This window comes from Manis javanica, chromosome 5 (genome assembly GCF_040802235.1).
Source record: "Manis javanica isolate MJ-LG chromosome 5, MJ_LKY, whole genome shotgun sequence".
NCBI lineage: Eukaryota > Metazoa > Chordata > Mammalia > Pholidota > Manidae > Manis > Manis javanica.
The window spans coordinates 68,804,050-68,816,120 of record NC_133160.1 but is presented as its reverse complement, the minus strand read 5'-3'; the positions used below and the strand labels follow the sequence as shown (position 1 = coordinate 68,816,120).

The 12,071-nt window shown below is 38.3% G+C and overlaps 1 long non-coding RNA gene across 3 annotated transcripts in view; it reads left to right on the top strand.

The window, feature by feature from the left end:
• The first annotated feature begins 5,534 nt into the window (after window positions 1-5,534).
• The window catches only part of LOC118968245 (uncharacterized), a 94,026-nt gene continuing 87,489 nt past the window's right edge, over window positions 5,535-12,071 (top strand). For 2 of the 3 annotated variants that reach the window (XR_005055802.2, XR_005055803.2), the window contains exon 1: window positions 5,535-5,896. This is a non-coding gene — a long non-coding RNA (uncharacterized lncRNA). Of the gene's footprint in view, window positions 5,897-7,214; window positions 7,284-12,071 lie in introns of all 3 variants that reach the window. The other variant, XR_012131581.1, reaches the window with a different exon arrangement.

Genomic DNA, 12,071 nt, shown 5'->3' with positions numbered 1-12,071 from the left:
GGGGTGGGAGTGGGGGGTGGTACTTTAGAGGGGGTGGCCAGAGAAGACCTCTCCCAGAGAACATTTGAACAGTCACCTAGCACACAGGGAGCCAACTGGGAAGGTAATCTGAAAAGAGATTTCTGGAAGAAGCAACATGAAGGAGCTTGAAAATGAAAATAATGGGGTGCTTGGAGAGCATAAAGGAGACCTTGGCTGCATAAGGAGAAGGCTGATGTGTGAAGCTGAGGGTGTTGTCAGGAGCCAGATCACACAAGGCTTTATATGCTGTAGTCATTAGTTTCAACTTTTGTTTTCCAATATCAGGCTTAAACCACCTAGCACAAGGCTATGCATCTAATAGGGGCCAAGTTAAAGGGTTTCTTTAAAAAATTAATGTGAATATGCAAATAATAGAGGCCTAAAATGGATACAGGTTCCAGGTTTTTAAGAAATAAGACTGAAAAATCTGGGGCACAAAGAATTTTATCTTGTCATTCAGGCCCAGAATATGCCTGTCAGGTCCTTTTGGCCTTCACTGCTAAGAGTCAGAATTATTTTTCTAGTTCGAAACCCTTCCTGCTTTGAGGTTGGTCATTTTGTTTCCCACCAATTAGTTCCCTTTTTGACCTTCAATTTCTACTTTAGGCTTAGATTAAAGTTACCATTTCTGACAATCCAAGCAGTGTGTTGCTTCTGGTTGCTGGTGTCTATTGAATTAAAATTTTCTTTTTATATCCACTTCCTACTCAGTTTTCTAAATTTCTTTGTGATCTGTTTCATCTTTTATTCTTTCATGAAGGGACTTGTCTTACTCCAGGGCAGATAAATGGTCAGTTTTTATTTTCTCACTTGTGATTCATCATGTCTATGTGGTTGAGGTGGTGGGGTTTGGGAGGTTCCGTCTAAGGACTAAAATCCTGTCTGGGAATTACCCAGATTCAACAGTTGCCTCCAGGTCCACCCCCAGCAAGGTCATTCCAGAGCTCGTGAAACAGAAAGACAGACAAATTGCACTTGAATTTCAAAGTTCATTTAATAAACTGCCAGTATCCAGAGATAGCAAAGGGGAGGGGACTGAGGATGACTGACACGTGCAGACTAGGGAGCAAGCAGGTGACAGGCTCATCCTTCCCAAAGCCTAGGTGATGCCATGTGCACAGCTGACCTTCCTGCTGCTGGTGTGGTTGGAAGAAGCAGGTGTAGTAGCCAGAATAGCCTCCAAAGGTGGTCATGCTCTTGTGTTACAGACTTCGAGATGGGGAGATTATTCTGGATTCCCCAGATGAACCTAATCTAATCATGTGTGTACTTAAATACTGGAGAACATTTCCTGGCTGCAGTCAGAGACAGATGTGAGGATGAATGGAGGGTCAGAAAGATGTGATATTTATTGCTGACTTTGAAAGAAGAGACCATTAGCTAAGGAAAGTCAGTAGCCTCTAGGAGCTAGAAAAAGTGAGGAAATGGATTCTCCTCTGGAGCTTTCAGAGAGGAATGCAGCCCAGCTGACACCTTGATTTTTGCCCAGTGAAATCATGTCAGGGTTATCCTACCATGCTATAAGATAATATATTTGCATTGTTATAAGCCACTAAGTTTGTGGCAATTTGTTATGGCAGCAATAGGAAACTAATACAGTAAGTGAAGCTGGGTGCTTTACAGGTGAAAGGTGACATAAGCCAACACTCGCTTTTCTATCAGATATGCAAGAGCAAGGGTGCTGGCTGGCCAGCCTCCGGCCACAGATGTGGCTGTTGCTCAGCTATAGCTTTTATCTTCATTCTGCAAGCAGAGCACAGAACTGGTGGCACCTGAGATACCATAGCTGTCGATTTAAGGTGGCATGTGCTGCACCTTATGAATATTTAAGGTTTTCTTAGTCTTCCTGCTTGTATATCTGAAGATAACACTCTCATTGTGTCTATATTAAACACCATATATTCTATTTAGTCAGTCCATGTTTAATGTGCTTTACTGACTGACTGACTCTGGCATTTATGACCTTTTTTCCATGGCATTTTGTCCTGGTTTCTATTGGAGAACTGAATACTCTTACACACTGCAGCAAACACGTATTAAGAATTCCACAGAAGGCAATCTTTCACAGATGTGAATAAGCTGTAGGTGTTCAGCTGTGTGCCTTCTGTTGACTATGTTCAAGGATGATTTGCTACCTTGATAAGCCTCACCTTTGCCTCATCCCCCAGTGGACCTGAGGTGCTGTCTTGAGAATTTTCCAGCTCTTCAGGATACATAGACTCAAAATAGATGTGAAGGCTTTTCCAGTTGAGGATTTGTGAATTCTCTGTTTACAGTCTGAAAATGAAGTAAACTATTTAGTTATGCTAATACATTGGTGCGGGATTTGTGTGGTGTGCGAGGACAGTAGTATCTGGAAACCTTTGTCATGCAGCTAATGGACTGAGGGAAGAAATCAATTTGCACACTTAAGGGATCGTGTTCTATCATGATTGTAAGAGAAGTAAAAGTTTGACTATATTTGGCTTTTGTTTCAAGTTTTAAATATGAAAAAATAAACAGTAGGTTATTATGTTTTCAAAATAAAGGCAGATCAAGGAGGCTATTGTCTTGCTTAACTAGTTCAGAAAAATGTGGCTTTTGATAAAATTTTAAACTCAGAATGAGAGACCAGGCTCCTTTGACTATGTGTGCATAAACACTGCTAAAAGTGATTGGGTTTCTTTTTGCCTTCCTCATTTTGAAGTTGTTTATGGTGGCTGGAGATGTCTGAAAGATGAAATTTTTCCTAATGTGGAAAATCAGTTAATGTTCTCTTGAATCAAAATATTTGTGGTAATACAGGTGAAACCAGGTTTCTTGTTTCAGGTATCTTGGTCAGAGGGAAGTACAGCCCATTTCTAAAGGGTAAGAATCACTTTGTGTAGCTGAATTTAGTTAATTGATTCCATATTTTCATTTAGATGCTTTTTCTTCTCAATTTGTATTTGAAGAGTGAGAAGCCATTAATAACAGTTATCTTAATAGTTTTATATCCTAATACAGATATCAATGGCATAGTAGGCTCTCCTCAATTAAATAGGAACGATTAAATAAGTCAACTTTTTTTTTTCTAAAAGTAAGTTTCTGTCCAGTTTTCTTAAAGAATTGATCAGAGGCCAATATAATAAACTTATTTTCCTTGGGCTGGAAAGGTTCAGTTAAACTATTCCATTTCATAGGAAGAAAGCAGTTTTAAGCAAATGTTATAATAATTGAACTGGAAAAGTATTAGTTTGATTCAGATTTACCAGGATCAGCCAAGTGGCTGTTAGTTGCTAGTCCATTACAATGGATGCTTACCATTGCGATTACAACTCATATCATCATTAGGCTGTAATTTTCTTGGAAATTAGTCTTCAGGGAATTAAATAAAGACCGTTGTAGTAATTAGCCCATGAAGGTGTTAAAATTATCTTATGGACCATTAGTTACACTTTGATGTTTCCTGCATCTATTAAATAAATCAAGATTTAGGCAGCAGGGAAAAATAATCCTTATAATGGAGATGTTATTGCTACTGAGAATTACAAAAGATGATGAAAAATAGTAATAAACTTATTCAATAATGGTAATAACATAAAATCTGAGAATTATTTTAAAATGTCATTGAAGACTTTGTAGTAAGAGATGGTATGGGAAACAGGCAGGAACAGACTGCATTTCACCCATGGTAAAGTCAGTGATACAGTCTGCCTGTGCACATAGCCCCCACTCCAAATAAACAACCCTCATAGCCAAATATAGTACAAATATCTTTCACGTCACTATTAAGTTAGAGACTAGCTAGAACGTTTTTGGAGTATGAGAACCTTAGTATTAGGCCTCAAATTTAGAATTCTAAAATTTAGAATTTACCGCTAGTTTTTCCATTTAAAAAATAACCAGAAAGTGTTATCTTGCCTACAGCAACTGTGTCTTAAACTGGGTTGAGTAGAACCCACATAAAGGGCTAAAGATGTGACTCTTACCTTGGGAGTAGTGAGGACTATTGCCAGCAATCCACAAGGCTTCTTCCTCTCACCTTGGTTTGGGTGGACGGACAAAGGTGGGAGCTGGGGGTCTCTGGGGCCTTAGGGAGAGAGTGGGAAAATAGGAACCAAGTCATAGCGCTTCCATGCTTCACTGTTTCTTGCATCTGTTCCATGCTCCTAGTACATGTTGTATGGATGAATCCAGAATCATCTCACTCCTGTTCACTTCCTAATACACACAACATCAGACTCTTTTCCTTAGGGAAGCTGCAAGATTATCTTTCTCTTGTTCCAAAAGTATTTTCAATGACTCTTTACATTGTACTGAATTGATTTAAATGATTAAGTTGGCTTCTGGCATTTAAGTCTTCTGTAGTAATATTTTTTTACCCCTAATTTCCAGTCATCATGCCCTTGAAGTGTACTCTCCAGTCTTTTTCATATGTGAAGGGAGTGAGACAGCAGAAAATCCTCAGCCAACACAAATGCACTGGCTTTACGACTGATATGACATCAGTGTGGGGCTACGTGAAACTGACTTTCCATCCAAGGTTTTAGTGAATTTGCATGTGGTGTTATTAATGTTAATTCTATAATGTGCTGTCTCAATTTACTAGTTGTGCTTACATCACGTATGTATGCAGATACTCTATTTGGACTGTCCATTATGGGTGTTAGTACTATGGAAAAGCTCCCAGGGGACCCACTGCAATTGCCCAACAGATAACTCTTGATTCCTGCTTCTTCCTCATATTTTGGATGGTTCCATGATGTCTTAAAAATCCAAGGGTCTGAAAAGTGTCTTAACTCTATTAAGCAAAACTACTCTTTGGGGAGAGAGGAAGTGGTTAGCCAGAGCTACACTTGCAGAAGTTTTACTTCTGGTAAAGAGCCACCAACTATCTAAATAGGATCTCATAGAGCCTGATAAAAAGGCAGTTAAACTCCTTATGTTATAATACTGTCACTCTGTGCTGTGTGGTCTTGAGCAATCTCTGAATCTTAGCTTCTATCTCTGAAAAAGAAAGTAGAAACCAGGATTAAAGAGATGTTTAAATATAAATATTTGAATACCTAACTAAAAAGAATGTTTTCAGTAGGTTTTGTTTTTTGTTTTTTTGAGAACTGGCTTAAGTCAAATCCAGGGAATGAGAAGTAGCATGGGTGAAGGAATTTGTATTTTGGCAGATTTGAAGACAGATGTTGATGATGGAGTCCCATTAAAAGAATTATAAAAGCTTACTTTATGTAGATTCACAAATACCTTGTAATTATTTAATTCTAGTTCAACATTTTCATAGTTTGGGGGAAGCAGAATAGAAAATTTAGTGACAACCAAGATTAAAGAATGGAGGTTATGAAAGTGCAAATATCACTTCTCTCATTCTAAAAATAAGTTGAAGATATCTTTTAAATGTTATCTACCTGATAGGGACTGTCTGATAAATAATGCTTTAATGCAAATACTCATAGTTTTTATATAGATAAATTATAGAAGATAGCCTTTGTTTTGAGGTGTTCAGAAACATAACTTACTGTTTTTTTTAAACTAGCAGATCTTCCAGCAGAAATATAAGTATTTATTTAGCAACTGCTAGACACTTTGTATGACACCAGGTGCTGTGGAAGATAGAAACTTTAAAACATAACAAATATAATATAGTAAAAAGGGCAATCTAAACCCCAGTTCTTGAGAAAACAGCCTGTGGTGAAGTTTACCTACTAATATTTTCTTGGAGGAACACAAGTTCGAGGGAAGCAAGGAGGAGGGAAAAATAGAGAAGAGTCCGAGAAAGAGGGAAAGTAAATACAAATGTTACATTGCTGAGCTGGCCAGAGCTTAACAAGAAAAGACTGCATGAACAGGGTGTCTCTGGGGAAACAGTACGGGACACTGTGTGCTGAAAGAGCTGCAAGAGAAGGTAAAGCTGAGAATTTGTTCACTAACTGCTCTTCTTTCCCCCTCTCCCTCTCTTTTCTTCTTTCTTTTGAATTCCTTGCACTTCCAGGATCTGCTCTCCTGCTCCTTGCGCAGCCCCAACTCAGCCGGAGTCTCCATGCACCCCATAGGGTAGGGCTTAGTGCTGGGGTCATTTGGCTCTGACTGTCCAGGTGTGGAGGAAGCAGTGCTGCTGGGAATGAGGTGATGCTGAGGCGAGGTGTCTGGGCTTTCAACTCAAGGGGGAGCCGGGCACGTGGGGGCGGGAGGTGGGGAACATGGGACAGTTGAGAAGGGTCTGATCCGGGGAGGTGTGCAGTGCGTAAACTGGGCCTGGTGGTACAAATAGTATCTGCTATTGGATGATCACTTTAAAAGAGTGTCTTGGGTGTTCATGAAAACTGAGAGCTCACAGGCTCTTTGGAATTGTTTTTGAACCTTTATTTTAAGAATGAGGAGGAAACAAACATTGAAAGTATGTTTGCGTTATGCCAAGACTAATTTTTTTTTAAAGAAAGTGGGAATAAACACTGGATACTTAAACTTTGCAGTGGAGAATAAAACATATTCAAAAAGAAACTAAGACACTTGGGAAGGAAGATGAAGGTTCATATGTGTAGTATACTAAAATGGATTTAATCACGTTTAAATGTATAAAGATTTGTACAAACCGTTAGCCAGGTTTATATCTTATATTTCAGGATTCTGGTGTCATTTATTACTTTGATGATCACTCTTATGACATACAAGAGGAAAACACAAAATAAATGAAAAATAAACCCCTAGTTTTCAGGCATGATTAGTGAACAAAAACAGCTAACTTTTGTTCAGGTTTCTGATTTATTTATATAATTCTCTACTTCATGGAAAAAACATTTTGATGACTTTCTTATTGCTTGAAAGGATAGAAAAGCATAAATAGATTTTTTTTGTCTTGCCAGAAAATTTTGTATTTTATCCTCTCAGATAGTGCTTTCTCAAGGATAATGCATCATTTGATGTTGAAATATGTGCCAAGATCTGTATAAAAAAGCATTTTGTGTAGATAAATAAGAAGTAATTCACTCTTTCAGGAAAACCCGTGGAGCTGGTCGCTAATGCCAAGCGGAGTAGAAAGGCTGTGATTTTGTCAGCTGTGCTCCTGATGCAGTGGCCTTGCAGGCCGAGGCAGGGTTGGCCTGAACGGGGAGCACGTGCAGCAGCCTGACATCACTGGCTTTAGATCATAGCATAATTCTCTCCCTGTAGTGAGTTTTGAGTAATAATTATTTATCTAATTATCTGTGTTTTCTGTTTCTCAGGGAATTCTGCTTTCTTGGACATTGTTTAAATTCTCTGTAGGATTACCTTTACCAAGTTGGAGACTGAAGGTCAGGGGTCCTTAACTACTTTTCTGCCACCATAACATTCACATGAGGGACATACACTGGGGTGAAGGAGAAGGTGACATGGGTCCCTTGGAGTAGCAACTTAGAGTCTTGGAACTGCCTTCCTTACTTGACAAATCTTCCTTGAGATTGTGGTGCCTTCCTTTCAACCCCTCCCAAATGAGCATGTTTGTTGTAAAAAGTCAAAGAAATTCCTCAGTGTTGTGTTTCATAATCTGCCAGTTCTGAACATAAGAAATTAAATGTCTCTGACGCTTTCAAATACACAAAACAAAGACTGTATGTAACTTCTATACTGCTGGAGCAGACTGATTGTTGAATAGTCTTTCATAAAGGTTTGTCTCATTCTGAAATGGCACTTTAGCCATTCTCAACCAATCACCTTGTTGTCTTTATTAGGTTCTCAATGACTGAGCCCTCTTAGCATTCTTGTAGCTCAGTATTCTCAGTCAGTGGTCCAAGTGCTTCTATCGTTAGTAGAACTTCTGAAATATTAATGAAGTAAGCGTTACCCCAGTGTGTGTAAGCAAGATATTTTGCAATCTCTAAAAACTCATTAGCACTGCTAATACTTGTGTTTTTGAAAGAAATTCTCAATATTGTTTACTTTCATTGTACATATAATGCCCACAAGTATGGACGTCCATCATCTAATTTGTTACCAGAAATATCAAACATCTTTTTTGACTCCATGTTAGGCCCAGACATATAAAGATAACTAAGTTAAAACCAAAAAGGATGCAGAAAGTCTACAGGAAACAAGAAGAACCAAAATAAGATAAAGCATGATCATCTATTAAGATAGGGGCAGAGTTGTAATCACATCATTAGATCTTGAGGGTATTATTATTATTATTTTTTTTAATTTGTGGTTTTTTTTTTTAGATAATTATTTTTTATTGAAGGGTAGATGACACACAGTATTACATTAGTTTCAGGTGTACAACACAGTGATTCAACATTTATATACATGATAATTCTAGGTACCAGCTATCACCATACCAAGTTGTTACAATATTTTGACTATATTCCTTATGCTATACATTTCATCCCGGTTACTTATTTATTTTATAATTGGAAGTGTGTACTTTTTTTTTTTTTTTTTTTGTGAGGGCATCTCTCCTATTTATTGATCAAATGGTCGTTAACAACAATAAAATTCTGTATAGGGGACTCAGTGTTCAATGTATAATCATTAATCCACCCCAGGCCTAATTTTCGTCAGTCTCCAATCTTCTGAAGCATAATGAACAAGTTCTTACATGGAGAACAAATTCTTACATAGTGAATAAGTTACATGGTGAATAGTACAAGGGCAGTCATCACAGAAACTTTCAGTTTTGATCATGCATTATGAACTATAAACAGTCAGTTCAAATATGAATATTCATTTGATTTTTATACTTGATTTATATATGGATACCACAGTTCTCTCATTATTATTTTTTTAAATAAAATGCTGAAGTGTTAGGTAGATGCAAGATAAAGGTAGAAAACATAGTTTAGTGTTGTAGGAGAGCAAATGTAGATGATCAGGTGTGTGCCTGTAGACTATGTGTTAATCCAAGCTAGACAAGGGCAATAAGACATCCACGGATGCAGCAGATTTCTCTCAGAATGGGAGGGGGAGGTCCTAAGCTTCACCTCTGTTGATCCCCAATTTCTCAGCTGATGGGCTCCCTGCGACTGTGCCTATCTGAGGTTGTTCCTCCCTTGAGGAATCTTACCTGTCTCTGGCTAACCAGTCATCTTCCGGGGCCATACAGGGAAATGTAAAGTTGGTAAGTGAGAGAGAAGCCTTATTGTTTGAAAAGGTTAGTTTTTTACTTCTTTGCATATTTATGCCCTGTGGCTTCTATGCCCAGCATTTGTCTTGAGGTATCTTTACCACTTGGAAGAATTGTGATACATGGTAAATTCGATATGAGGCACGAATTCTATTTAGGGGTTGTAATTAGGAAGGAAGAAGAAAAGCTGTAGGAGTAGCAGATGGAAGATAACATGGGAAGATTGATTATTTCTTTGACACATCTTCTTGTAGAGTAACTTCAGCATGTATAGGTTTTAAACTACTAATTAAATTGCACACACACATTAACATAATAGGAATACAGTTACATAACCAAAGCATACCTATAATTACCAGCCATCTCCAGTGAAACCAAGAAAACCAGTTAGGCACCTTAGGCATTTGTGAAAACTTATCTATGATATGGTGGATATTGTCCAACTGAACTTGAACAGTCTCTGAGAAATCAGACAATTTAAAACAACCCATTCCTGGGGACTGTTCACATCCCATATGTTCTTTTAACAGTAAATAGTCTGTAGTTGTAAGATTTTGGAGCGCTACAATTTGCACTTCTCCTAATTCTTGGTTGAGTTCCAACAGTATAGATCCAGTCAAATTTGTTGTTTTACTGTATGCACAGGCCAGCTTAGATATCTCCTTCTTCATTCCCATGGCAAGTCCAGGAACTGGTGGGATGAGTGCATCTACACCTTTAGCAGCGCATGAATCTTTGTTGGGGATTTTTGATGATCATCTTCTGGCATGAGTCTTCCAGAGAGTGCTGATGTTGGAAGTTATTTTTCATACCGTATCTTAGTTCATTTTTGGGGGTAGCCAAATTAGGCTTTGATCCCCTGTATAAGCACAAACAAATCCTTTGCCTACCCTTTTATATGCCCATTATACCATTGTGTAGAACTCATTGGAGGTCACCACACAGGAACTGCTTTTTTTTTTTTTGTTATCATTAATCTACACTTACATGATGAATATTATGTTTACTAGGCTCTCCCCTATACCAGGTCCCCCCTATAAGCTCCTTTACAGTCACTGTCCATCAGCGTAGCAAAATGTTGTAGAGTCACTACTTGTCTTCTCTGTGTTGTACAGCCCTCCCCTTTCTCCCTCCCCCACATGCATGCTAATCTTAATACCCCCCTTCTTCTTCGCCCCCCTTGTCCCTCCCTACCCACCCATTCTCCCCAGTCCCTTTCCCTTTGGTACCTGTTAGTCCATTCTTGAGTTCTGTGATTCTGCTGCTGTTTTGTTCCTTCAGTTTTTCCTTTGTTCTTATACTACTCAGATGAGTGAAATCATTTGGTATTTCTCTTTCTCTGCTTGCTTATTTCGCTGAGTATAATACCCTCCAGCTCCATCTATATTGCTGCAAATGGTTGGATTTGCCCTTTTCTTATGGCTGAGTAATATTCCATTGTGCATATGTACCACATCTTCTTTATCCATTCATCTATCGATGGACATTTAGGTTGCTTCCAATTCTTGGCTATTGTAAATAGTGCTGTGATAAACATAGGGGTGCATCTGTTTTTCTCAAACTTGATTGCTGCATTCTTAGTGTAAATTCCTAGGAGTGGAATTCCTGTGTCAAATAGTAAGTCTGCTTTGAGCATTTTGATGTACCTCCATACTGCTTTCCACAATGGTTGAACTAATTTACATTCCCACCAGCAGTGTAGGAGGGTTCCCCTTTCTCCACAGCTTTGCCAACATTTGTTGTTATTTGTCTTTTGGATGGCAGCTATCCTTACTGGTGTGAGGTGATACCTCATTGTAGTTTTAATTTGCATTTCTCTGATAATTAGCGATGTGGAGCATCTTTTCATGTGCCTTTTGGCCATCTGTATTTCTTTTTTGGAGAACTGTCTGTTCAGTTCCTCTGCCCATTTTTTAATTGGGTTATTCATTTTTTGTTTGTTGAGGCGTGTGAGCTCTTTATATATTCTGGACGTCAAGCCTTTATCGGATCTGTTATTTTCAAATATATTCTCCCATACTGTAGGGTTCCTTTTTGTTCTATTGATGGTGTCTTTTGCTCTACAGAGGCTTTTCCGCTTAATATAGTCCCACTTGTTCATTTTTGCTTTTGTTTTCCTTGCCCAGGGAGATATGTTCAAGAAGAGGTCACTCATGTTTAAGTCTAAGAGGTTTTTGCCTATTTTTTTCCCAAGAGTTTAATGGTTTCATGACTTAGATTCAGGTCTTTGATCCATTTTGAGTTTACTTTTGTATATGGGGTTAGGCAATGGTCCAGTTTCATTCTCCTACATGTAGCTGTCCAGTTTTGCCAGCACCCACCATCTGTTGAAGAGACTGTCATTTCGCTATTGTATGTCCCTGGCTCCTTTATCAAATATTAATTGACCATATATGTCTGGGTTAATGTATGGATTCTCTAGTCTGTTCCATTGCTCTGTGGCTGTGTTCTTGTGCCAGTACCAAATTGTCTTGATTACTATGGCTTTATAGTTGAGCTTGAAGTTAGGGAGTGAGATCCCCCCTACTTTATTCTTCTTTCTCAGGATTGCTTTGGCTATTCGGGGTCTTTAGTGTTTCCATATAAATTTTTGAATTATTTGTACCAGTTCATTGAAGAATGTTACTGGTAGTTTCATAGGGATTGCATCAAATCTGTATATTGCTTTTGGCAGGTTGGCCATTTTGACGATATTAATTCTTCCTAGCCACGAGCATGGGATGAGTTTCCATTTGTTAGTGTCCCCTTTAATTTCTCTTAAGAGTGACTTATAGTTTTCAGAGTATAAGTCTTTCACTTCTTTGGTTAGGTTTATTCCTAGGTATTTTTTTTTTTTTGATGCAATTGTGAATGGAGTTGTTTTCCTGATTTCTCTTTCTGTTGGCTCATTATTAGTGTATAGGAAAGCCACAGATTTCTGTGTGTTGATTTTGTATCCTGCAACTTTGCTGTATTCCGATATCAGTCCTAGTAGTTTTGGGGT